Source organism: Siphateles boraxobius, unplaced genomic scaffold (genome assembly GCF_051911475.1).
Source record: "Siphateles boraxobius isolate OS27281-9 unplaced genomic scaffold, OSU_SipBor_1 5, whole genome shotgun sequence".
NCBI classification, from domain to species: Eukaryota; Metazoa; Chordata; class Actinopteri; order Cypriniformes; family Leuciscidae; genus Siphateles; species Siphateles boraxobius.
The window spans coordinates 30,426,890-30,439,101 of NW_027509141.1; the positions used below are offsets into that span (position 1 = coordinate 30,426,890).

The 12,212-nt window shown below is 34.9% G+C and overlaps 1 protein-coding gene across 2 annotated transcripts in view; it reads right to left on the minus strand.

Moving 5' to 3' along the window:
* Window positions 1–9,364, minus strand: part of atp13a3 (ATPase 13A3) — a 45,547-nt gene extending 36,183 nt beyond the window's left edge. Inside the window, exon 1 of one of the 2 annotated variants that reach the window (XM_077203795.1) lies at window positions 9,195–9,364. The gene's annotated coding sequence lies outside the window, so the exon portion shown is untranslated. The remainder of the gene's footprint in view (window positions 1–9,194) is intronic. The other variant, XM_077203796.1, reaches the window with a different exon arrangement.
* Window positions 9,365–12,212: the final 2,848 nt, after the last annotated feature.

Consider the following 12,212-nt stretch of genomic DNA (forward strand, 5'->3'; position numbering starts at 1 on the left):
CTCAATTAAATCAAAATTGCATCAATAGCTAGGTTTCCATCCACCTATTTTTATGCGCATTTTGGTACATTGCATGGATGGAAACTCCAAGACGTGCATAATTCAAAAAATGCCCTCAATTGAGAGGGATACATTTTTATCCAATAAAACGACATGAACAAACTACGATGGAAACACATTTACCGAATAAATCCCTCAATGCACTACCAAAAAAAAAAATAAGTCTTTGCCTCAACACTGAAAGTGATTGGAAAACAAACAGCAAATCATAGCTAGATGTCACAAAGCCTGTCTGACAAGCTCACCCTGCATGCATGGATTTCTTCAGCTGTCTGATATCCTTACTGATTGATTTTCAAAGTTTTCGGAGAGAGCTGCATCCGCTGAGTCAGTATTCTGCAGGTAGCTCCATTTACAGTCAGTTTCACAAGAACGCTCTCTGGGGCGTACATCAAAACAAGCCGTTACAGCAGTGAAACGCTTTCCAGAAGTGAAAACCCAGTCGAAGACAACAGCTAACAATATGCAATGACCTACTGACGGCCCTCGCGATAATTCATGGAAGCCTTCAGAGGAAAAAGTATTGAGTTGCTGTCAAGTTTTGGGTTTAATGCGCTTTCTTCATTCTTTCTTAATCACAGCCTGTTTTGTTTCCCGCTGCACTGGGTCACCATCGCTTTGACCTTAACTTTACTCCTCTTTAGGACAGCATGACTCCAGTATCAGTGTTCAAAAGTTTAGGAGGAAAATCCTTTCGAACAATGACGGAAAAGACTCACGGCATATTCGCTGATAAGAAGTAAGAGAGACCATAAGGGTTTAATAATTAGATGGCCTTCAACAATGGAGTTAACCATTGGGTTAATACGTCACAATAAAGGTGTGTTTTGTTGCATGATTTATTCTAACGTAATAAAGATAAAAGTGCAGGAGAAAATGAGATATGGTGAGGGAGAAAATAAAAGTTACATGAACACAACATTAAGCTTACAGACAAACACGAATTCAAATCAGACTTTATAAAACGAGCTGGTAAGTTGATTTGATCCATGAGGACACGGTATTGATTTCACAAGTTTCTCACAAAGTCCAACAAAACACACACACGCGGAATAAAAAAAAGAAAATAACCTATTTTCTGAATAAAACAATCATTACCCCTAACTTTTCTCATCAGCCTGACTTATATAAAAACTAGGGCTGTCAATCGATTAAAATTTTTAATCTAATTAATTACATACTCTGTAATTAATTAATCTAAATTAATCGCATACACAATCTTACAATGTTTACATGGTACAATTTCTGGTAAGCGACTTTTTAATTATTATTGCTTGACACAAATTTCACGATTTCAATTTAATTTAATTATTGTGATTTGATGCAATATTGACTCATTTGGATAAATATTAGGTACACAAGATAGGCATTCATTTTTCTCAAGAAAAAAAAATCTCACCCAACGCTGTAAAAATACAGAGAGCCATATCAGCTGGTAGTATTTAAGGTTAAAAATAGCTCAAATTAAATATAATGCGTGTTTATTACAAATAACAACTTTGATATAAGTAAAAATATAATCCATACGTAATACAGTAGTAGGCTACATACATTTTGAAAAATACTCTCTATAGCTCTTTTTTATAGCCAACTATAACATGCTATATGGTCATGAAATGGCTTTCCTGAGGTAACGTAGGGCTAAATGTTATGTGACATAATTGTTCTCCAGCTGTTTTATTGACCTCTTTTCACGGTTGAAAAACACTGATTGATCGAGGAATATACATTTCGGTAAGTTTTAGGCTGCCCTACTGTATCTTTCAACATTGGTCATTCGTGTTTATTTACTATTAGCTAGAGATGATCGGTTCACGTGCCGCTATAGGGATCCGTCATTTCACATTTACAAGCGCCAAAACGGTATTGCTTGATTTTCGTAATAAAATTAACAGAATCTGAGAGCTGAGATTTTTTTTAATATCATAAGTAACGTGCTCTGTCTTGTCTGTTTCCGTGTCCTCTCTTTGGTGCGCGATTTTTCTGTGCGTGAGAAAATGGTTGTGTGACGTGAGAGCGCGTGAAAAGTTACAACACACACACACACAAGCGCGCTTTCTCTCAGACACACTCGCCGACTCACGCACACACTCCTGGATGCTTTGAATTGATGTGGTACTTTAGAGTTTGACGAACTCCGTTTGTTATAAGTAAATGTTCCAAACAATGATCCAAGCAGCGCGTTCTTGTCTCCCTCCTTCTTTTTACACGAACGCTAGAACGGCTCCGCAAAGGTCAAAACGGAATGGATTAATCTGCGTTATTTTTTTTAACGCGTTATTTCTTCTCAGATTAATTAATCGAAATTAACGCGTTATTTTGACAGCCCTAATAAAAACACACCATAACAGACATTATTTTAAAATAAGATTATTGAGATAGAGCTTTGAGTATAACAGATGTCCATTTTGGACCCTGAACCAAAACAACCCAAAAAACCCTTAAAAATATGATTTAAATCCACAGATACTGTGGCAGTACCATAGTAAAGCGATGACACTAAATATATATTGTGGTACTGAATGATTACCACAATATTCATATAGAAATATCATCTACACAGTACTCCAAAGTATTTCAAATAACATAATATAAAAATGTAACCAAGGTCAATAACGGACACACTTGTAAATGTAAGATCATTGAGATTGTTTTGTGGATGTGTCAATTTTGGACTTTGAACCAAAACAACCAATAAAACCCTTAAAAATTTGAATTAAAAAGCCTGAGATACTGTGGCAGTACCATAGTAAAGCGATGACACTAAATACAGGCCTATACAGTATATATCATGGTACTGAATGATTGATTACCACAATAGTCATAATAATAAGTAATTTCCTTGGTATTTGCAAAGTACTTGAAAGAATTTTACAATTTTACCAAGGCCAATAAACTTGATTTTCGCATATTACATTTTTCGATTTTTAAATGTCCACCAAAAAAAATTAAAAATAAATAACTTTCTCATTTTTAAAATAGTCTGGTAACTTGGTATTACAGTAGCTATCAAAGTCATAAAATGTTTGAGGAAAATAACTCTGAAAGTTTGATCGAGAGCCCATACTCATTATGAATTTACCGAACCTGTAAAAAAAATTTTTTTTGACTTAACAGTAGTTACTATGGTATTTGGGCAGACAATAATGGAAAAGGGGCATCTGGTTTTTACAGATTAATCTTGTTCCTCAATTTCTTTCAGGTCCTCAATGTACTTATTTGTCATACAACTTTTACATTAAATGTTAGCTTTAATATTCAACAATTAATAGGAAGTATGCTTCAAAGTCCTCTATTAAGCTTACTGAAAAAGCTCAGCCAACTCTAAAAACATTTGAATCTCAAACACCAACAGGGCAAAGCTGCTTGACTCTTAGCTGGACAAGCGGTTCACTAATTCATGGGCACATTTCTTGCCATCATTCAGGATTCAGAGAACAACAAATGTGTGCTCTTCTCATGCATTTTTGAAGCGATTCTTCTGTAGTCAAGGACAGCGCAGAAAAATCCGCTAATCCGATTGCGGTCAATAACTCGGGTCAAGAAAGTATGATCAAAGTAGTGAAAGAAAAAAAAAAAAAAAGGACAACCTCCTTACATTTTAAAGCTCTTGCCCATGAGAAATTCTCACAGAACGTTATCCAAATGCTGTGATCATGTTTAACAAGTTGCAAATGAGCAGTTCAACAAAAGCATCTGATTTTGATACACTAGTTTAGTGTCTAAAAGTGTAAACCAAGAAGAAAAAAAACTGAATAAATTCATTCACGTTATGATATTTACAGTTTACAGCCAATATCACATGCAAGATAAACCCAAGCATAGCCTACCAGAAAAGTTCTTATCTTCTCCTTTAGCAATTATCCAGTTAAGAGCCTATAGTTGATAAATCCATTAAAACTTTGCAATCAAAACTCATTCCGAGACCCTTTCATGCAAGATATCAGTGTTTATCGTACTACGGTTGACTTATAGCTGTAAATGATGGCAAGACGGGAGGGAAAAAAGACTGAGTATGGAGGTGTCAACTGGGAAAGAAGCGCTCTTGAGGGAAAAACAAATGGTGGTGAGCAGAAATAAAAGCCTAAAGATCAAACGGAGAAGGGGACCACAAGATTTTGGATTAGCAACTCCCATTGTTGATTCCGCTTGGGAAATAAAAACCTGTAGACCGTCGAGAGATTACACTATGATTTGATATATAATGCTGCCAGTTTCAAAGCACTGCAGCCTAGAGTAAATTACCATTCATAAATGTTTGTTCCTTCAGGTTTTAGGTGTGGTACACAACCTTTAGCAATCCACAAGTAGGGTTAAATGAGGTTAAAGAAGGTCTTTGAATGAAATTTTATTCATTATGAATTTAAAAATAAAATAAATTATTTAAAAAAAAATTGTTTGATTAATAATAATAATTTTGTTCACAATTTGATCCAAAATTCTACATTAGTTACTATTTTAATTCAGTTTATTTTAATCGCATTCAAATTATTATTAGTAGTAGTATTAATCATACTATTATATAACTATTAATAATATTATTATTAATCAAACTTTAAGCAACAGTACCCATCTGGGTACCATTTATTTGATAAAAAAAAACATTGTGAAATATTAGCACAATTCAAAATAACTTTTCTAATAAAATAAATAGTTTTACATTTTTAAGTAGTCAAACAGCCAAAATGCTTACTGCTTACTGAAGAGAAACTTCTACAGTTTCTCTTGAAGACTCTTTTGGTGTAATCTGTGGTTTTTGGTTCACACTTTGGTCCCAAATTCTACATTAGTTACTATTCTAATCCAGTGTCTTTTATGGCACCTCCCATGAACAGAGTGGGTTTTCTGGGACTTGCCGTAGGTAAACCGCGTACGGACGTCTGGAAAGAACTTGTCCATTCCACCGCCGTCGAGGATTCTGAAAGCAAACACTCGGAAAGATGCATAAGAGACTTGCACCATGTCACGATATGTCACACGTCGGCTCTGATTCAACACTGGCAGACTTTCTGTCATACGCTGTTGTCTTAGAGCGCGTCTGCTAAAAGTATTCTGTGAGTAATCTCGGCATCACCTCAAAGCGCTTGGGTACATGAGAGCGAAACCGCACAGACAACTTTGTAAATTCCAGGTAGCCCAGGTCAAAGATATATCAGCGATCCATTTTTAGTTCTAGACTAATTTTATCTCTTTGCTGAAGATTCACCAAAGTAAAATGCTTTTTTGAGCCATGAAAATCATAATATTTACACTCCACAAAAGTGTTGCAATGTTTAAGAGCTGTTGTGAACCCTCCTGCCCCTTATTAACCTCATCTTAACTACATAGATCAATGTCTGACCAGCGATATCCAACACTTGACCTCTGCAAAAACACAACTTTTTATCCTGTTTGACAAATTCTCTGGCAAAGTAAATGGTAATGATTTCTCTCTTTTGATATTTATCAAACTATTTTTAAATACAACGGGCTGAATCACATCTCCAACACTACCATTCAAAAGTTTATGGTCATTAAGAATTTTTGGTAAAACTTTACAATAAGGTTTCATTTGTTGACTGCATTAGACATAAACTAACGATGAGCACTTCGAAAGCAGTTATTAATCCTATAGTCAATTTCAAACTGTACTAATACATTATTAATATATGAAGTTGTATCTGTTAATTTAATGGACCTGAGCTAACATGAACTAAAAAAAAAAAAGCGTAGTATTTTAATTAACTAACATTAACAAGGATTAATTAATATGCTGTAAAAAGGTTGCTGCCTCAATTTAAGTACAATCAACTTGGATGTTTAAGTCATTCCAACTTAAATGACATTAAACTGACTTAAAAATTAGTTGAATCTTGTACGACTTAAAAGTTGAAAATTGCTTAACTTATTTTGATGAGTTAAAGCAATGTAAAAACAAATTGTGTCATAACTTATTGATGATCATATGTATTTGGTTAGTTAACACATTAACTAATGTTAACTAACTAATGGGACTTTATAGAGACATTATCATTCTAATATGCTGATTTGCGGCACAAGAAACAGTTATTATTTTCCAGGATTCTTTGATGAATAGAAAGTTCAAAAGAACAGCATTTATTGGCTGTTAAATAGAAATATTTTGTGACAATGTCTTTACTTTTACGTTTGATTAATGTAATGCACGCTTGCTGGATAAAAGTATTAATTTCATCAAAAAACAAAAACAAAACAAAAAACATCATTGACTAAAACTTGAAACAGAACAGACACATTTTGTACCCAAAACACTGATACCATTAATCCACCAGACTAAGCAGATGTTGTAAACGACCAAAACATTTTGAGATTCACCTTCTGAACTGTCAATCCTCCACTGTGCTTAAACAAGGGTTAAGAACAGCATTATTTGATCATATCATAAAAATTGGGAAATGCCATTGCAAACACATGAACGAGACTTAACAGAACTTCTTCAGCATGATAACAACATGCAGAGACTGGTTATTTGAAGCAAATCCAAAGTTCACCTAATACAGCAACTCAACTACAACAATTTAGCTTGAAACATGTTCATGCTTAGATCAACACGCAGAAAATGACTGACATAATGAGACGTATACATGGTTTTTCCTGGGTCAAAAATGGTCTTCAAGGATGGCGAAAGAAAAAACGGTCATTCACGCATAATACAATCAAAGTACCCTACCAATGTGAACTGAAAACCCAGGACTGACAATAAATCTAAACTAAATTCAAATAAACAGTTTGTAATATTAACTCACATGCTACTAATTTGTGAAATAAAAACAACCACTGTAAGGAGGACAGATCATAAAACAACTTGCTTAGAACTAATTTATATTTTAAAAATCTGTAAATTTAAATGTAAAAGTCATCACTGAGTGACTGATTTGAAAAAGTGATATTTTCGCTTCAAAGTTACTTCACTCATTAAATAAAAAAAGTGGCAGGTCTATTTTGCATTTATGCTCAAAGACTTGATGCACAGATCATTTGCCATAAAGTATCAGATAATTGTTTCCCCGTTTACAAACCTTATTCACAGCAGGATCGTGTTTTATTTTTAACGGGAATGAAACCGAGGCTGTGAGGATTAGACGTATCTCTTCGGTGGGTTGTACTGTTATTTAATGTGCTTTTGGATTGTTCTGCTGATGAAACACTGCAAAAGCATCTTTCTAAGAAAATGTCAGCAGACAAAAACACCACAACAAATGAGCTGTGGAAAATTATAAGAGATAGGAGATTTATGCAGCTTTTTATAGTGAATGCCATTGAAAACATGCAGCGTTTTAAAGCAGCCAAATATCAACAGGTACCGGTACTGCAGAACAGCAGATATCGTCACATTAAATTTTCAAATCTTTGGTGGGACAAAGATTCTTTTTTGGTGGCAGCTAAAATATTTTCAATGCAGGAAAAACCCTTGTGTTGAAAAGTATGTTAATACCAGGTGTAAATTGCAATGTGTCTCAGCTGAACGGTTGTGATCAGATCACCCCAAACAGAGCTTAATAATTGAAGATATAGAGAGGGCCAAAATTGAAGATAGCCAATCAAGAAATCCTAAGAACCCTTCTGTAAATTATGTAAAACAAGGAAGTGATGACAACTGCCCTTTGAGTCAAGGAAAAAAAACTACAAATGCCAACGTTAAAACTTACAATGATTAAAATGAAGATGCCAAACATCAACTAGGCAGAAACATCAACAGCACAACTCAAGAAAACAAAGGGCCTGCCCTGAACATTAACTTAAGTTAAATTATATACAAACACTACAGTTCAAAAGTTTGGGGTCAGTAACATTTCTCTTACTAAAAGTCTCTTATACATACCAATCCAGCATTTATTTAATAAATAAATAGAGTGAAAACAGTCATTGTTAAATATGATTACAATTTGAAATCACTTTTATATTTTAAAAAATGTTTATATGACGTTTAAACATGTGATGTCAAAGCTTAATTTTCACCAGTCATTACTCCATTCTTCAGTGTCACATGATCCTTCAGAAAGCAAGCTGATTTGGTGCCAAAGAAACATTTCCAAATAGTTCATCATAAGAAAGTGACAAACCAACCGATACAGCTTAGCCAGCACAAAAGTTTCAGGAAGGTCAAATTGAAAATGAATTGTATTACTTAAATAATTTACACCAAAAAATAAAATAAAAGAGAAGAAAATTCTTGGTAACACTTTATTTTGACAGTCCACTTTAGACATTCTACTGACTATAAGTAACTTTGCAGCTACATGTCAACTAACTCTCATTAGAGTATTTGTAGACTGTCTGCTTAATATCTGCCAACACTTTATTTTGTTGGTCCCCCAACAGACATTCTACTGACTATAAGTAACTTTGCAACTACAAGTAAACTTGTTCTCCTAACCCAAACCCTAACACCTAACACCTAACCATAACCTAACAGTCTACTGAGAGTCTACCACACTCTACTAATACTCTAATGACAGTTAGTTGACGTAGTTGAAAAGTTACTTATAGTTAGTAGAATATCTAAAATGACTATCGAAATAAAGTGTAACCAAATTCTTTAATTTATATGACATGTATGACTTACAAAAGAGGATGTCAGAATGCCATTTTAGTCCCCATTCACTTTCATTGTACTGTTCGGCAAAACGATGCAATTAAAGTGAATGGTGATTGAGGCTGCCAGTACCTCACATTCTGCCTGACATCTCAGTTTATGTTCATTTAAAGAAACAATGGCATACAGATCTAGAAGAACGTGGCTGAGTAAATAATTGGTGATTCGTTTTTCGGTGAACTATCCCTTTAAATAACGCCGCTAGATGAATCCCCTTAAACGTAATCAAATTCAAAGGACACATATACTACAGATCACAACAGTGTTACTTACGGACTAATCGAATCCATATAAAACAGTATATTCATCACTACAACGTTGTAAAACACGACCTAGTTGATTTCCAATCATTTAATAATAAAATATAGCTCATAAAGTGATCGAAGTAACACGAGGAAGAAAGAATACAGGCAGCCATGACTTCATACTGACACATCAATGAAGAGAGATCCGTGCATGTGTTTGTGTGCGAGTGAGCGCGCGGTCGTATGTATGAGTGTGTGTTTTAAATCGCACTCACCCAGAACCACCGGGACTGAGGATCACCTTTGGGTCATGATGAGAGCACAACGATCGCGGACAAAGAGACAAGGGGCTCGGCTCGAATATACTACTGTCAGCAGAGCAGATGAGTGTGTGTAAATGTGCCAGAATCCACAGATCTGCCTCTCAGCATGTACAGGAAGTGATGCAGAGGATATGAGGTCACCGTATGGAACTGCGTCAGGTGGGCCAGAGACCCTATGAAATTGTAAAGAATCTTATAACATGTTGGATAAGGGAAGTGGCATATATGTGTATGAAGGAACATTTAATTTAGTATAAGCATATAAAAAATGCCTTGGTATGCACTAAATAGTATGCACTGAGAAGCTGTAGTGAGACTTTTATCAGATGGAAGATTATGTAGTGATTTTGCTTTGTGAACATGTATTTGGTTTGCTGCAGCGGAATTATCCTAAAATTATTGTGAGAAAAAATTATTAATATGTAATTTTCTTGTTCTTATAATCATATTCAAACATAAGAGTAAAGTATTATAATATTAATACATATAATTATTTTAGTAAAATCACAAATTCACAGACAAGTTACTAAAAAGTTTCTATCATGTTGTTAAATAAATTACACTTTTTAAATGTTATAAATTTATACAATATATTAATCAATGTATTTATCTTTTTAAAAAAATGTTATAATTGTTTTAAATTTAGGGGTATTTGGGGTACATATACTTTAATGTTTTAATACTTAAAAGTATTTCACAATGCAGAAATTAAATTTCAAATATAAGTTTACTGTTAAAATATTAAGAGTAAATCATTGACGACTTGCCCCAGTCTCTTCTATTTTATTATGATTATCTTCAAAAAGTGGTGGGATGGTGTGAGAAGGAGATGCATTGTGGATTTTTTTTCTCTCAATATAATGAACTGTTCATTTGGGAGTTGATTTGAACACAAAGTGAATGTTGCAAGAATCTCTAGTGGGTTTGCGGTGACATTCAGGATATGACATCACCACAGAGCTATATGACTGCCCTGAGCCTGTCCTTATTTGTGCTGAGAGAGAGAGAGAGAGAGAGAGAGAGAGAGAGAGAGAGAGAGAGAGAGAGAGAGAGAGAGAGAGATTTATCTAATCATACATGCTATACTGCATTAACACACCATACATACTGATAAACAGTGAGATATTATTTTCAGATAGCCACATTAGATGGATGGCCTTTCCTCTTGTACACCCTAGCCTGATCATCAACAATAGTTACACTATCTGCTTTAAAATCAATATAATGTGCAACATGTGATAAGAGCAAGTGGTGAGCAGAGAAAAACTGAAATCATGTAATGATATAAGAAGCTGTATTGTTTTACTGAGGGGTTGTATTACATAACACAATGAGTTGCTATCCGTTCAAAGGTCACTAACCTTTCAGACCTGCTGTTTTAAAAGTCGAAATCTCTAACCACTAACTGCTCTTTTATGAATGAGCCTAAATTAAGAGGAAGTGATGCGACAGCCATCTTATTATAAAGTGACTGAATAAATTAAACACATTAAGCATTGTACTGATTATCCCCATGTTCATATGTTTCTGATTATCCCCAAGTTCATATGTTTCTGACATGATGTAGTTGGAGATCTTGGGTGTTTGTGGGTTGTGATAAAGCCTTAAAAAACACTCTATTCATTCAAAAGCACACAGGAAACGGATGAACATAGCCTACATCTTAGGCCTAATAACACATTTAGATTGTCTTCTCGAGTAAAAAGTATCAGAAATGCCTGAATTAAAATAAACACGTCACCACATTCTGCCCTCTTGAGGCCATCTTCATTCACATCAAGAACGTTGGCTATATTAGCATCCACACCAGCCGCAGCGGATAATATAGTTCTGTTTATTTTAAGCATGCACTGCTGGAGTTTTGAGCTCTTTAAAGCAGGATGGATTCTGATTGGCTGTAATATTTTTAATCATTCATCAGATGGGGAAAAAATCATTGATTCCAATGATAGTTTATAGCCTATAGTTTTCTGTGCCATTATCGCTATAGTTGTGTTGTGGACTGATATTCTTAGAACAATTTGTAAATCTTTATCATTAATGTTAGTTAAGGTTCTTTAGGGATGCAAAAATGGTTCTTCTATCCCTTTCGGAACCTTTATTTTTAAGAGTGTAGTGAGTTCAAGATGACGTAAATGCCAATCCAAAAAATAAACAAAAAACTGCAGCTTCAGATGTTTAAATCCGTGCTTCGCGTCAGATGTGCAAACAGAATTCCACCTATTTAAACAAAGCGGCCAGTTTGCTTTCATTTCTCCAAGTTCAAGGGGGGTAGAGGATTAAGTACAAACTCAAGCCCCTCAGGCAGGCCGCTCGCGGGCGCCCAGCCAGAGCTCAGTGACATCAGAGGCGCATCATCCACGGCATGTTGCGTCAGACGCTCTGTGAAATGTTGGCTCAGCAATGTCTGAGTCCACATCTGTGTCAAAGAGCACAGAACCTAAAGAAAAAAGTGGATAAAAAAAAGATTGAGAGAACAAATGGAGCTAAATAAAATTAGGTCATTACAATATTCAAAGATACAAATGTTAACTGTGAGTTTACAGCTTAAAAGAATAGTTCACACAAAAATGAAAAATCTGTCATCATTTACTCACCCTCAAGTTGTTCCAAACCTGTGTAAATTTCTTTCTTCTGCTAAACACAAAATAAGATATTTGGAAGAATATGGGTAACCAAACAGTTGATGGACCCCATTCACTTCCGAAAAAACAACAACTTGAGGGTGCGTAAATGACAGAATTTTAATTTTTGGGTGAACTTTTCTTTTAAAGGCCCGTTTATTTTTATATAGCATGTTAAAATTGTCACTTCTTGAGGGTGAGCAAAAACCAAGGGGGTAATCCATCAGCCGGAAACTGAGATGTGGACACGGCTCACTTGTGGCGCTTTTCCACTGCATGGTACGGTACGGCTCGCTTCGGCTAGCTTTAAATGGTGGAACCTCTGTTGAGGTTCCAAGCGTACCGT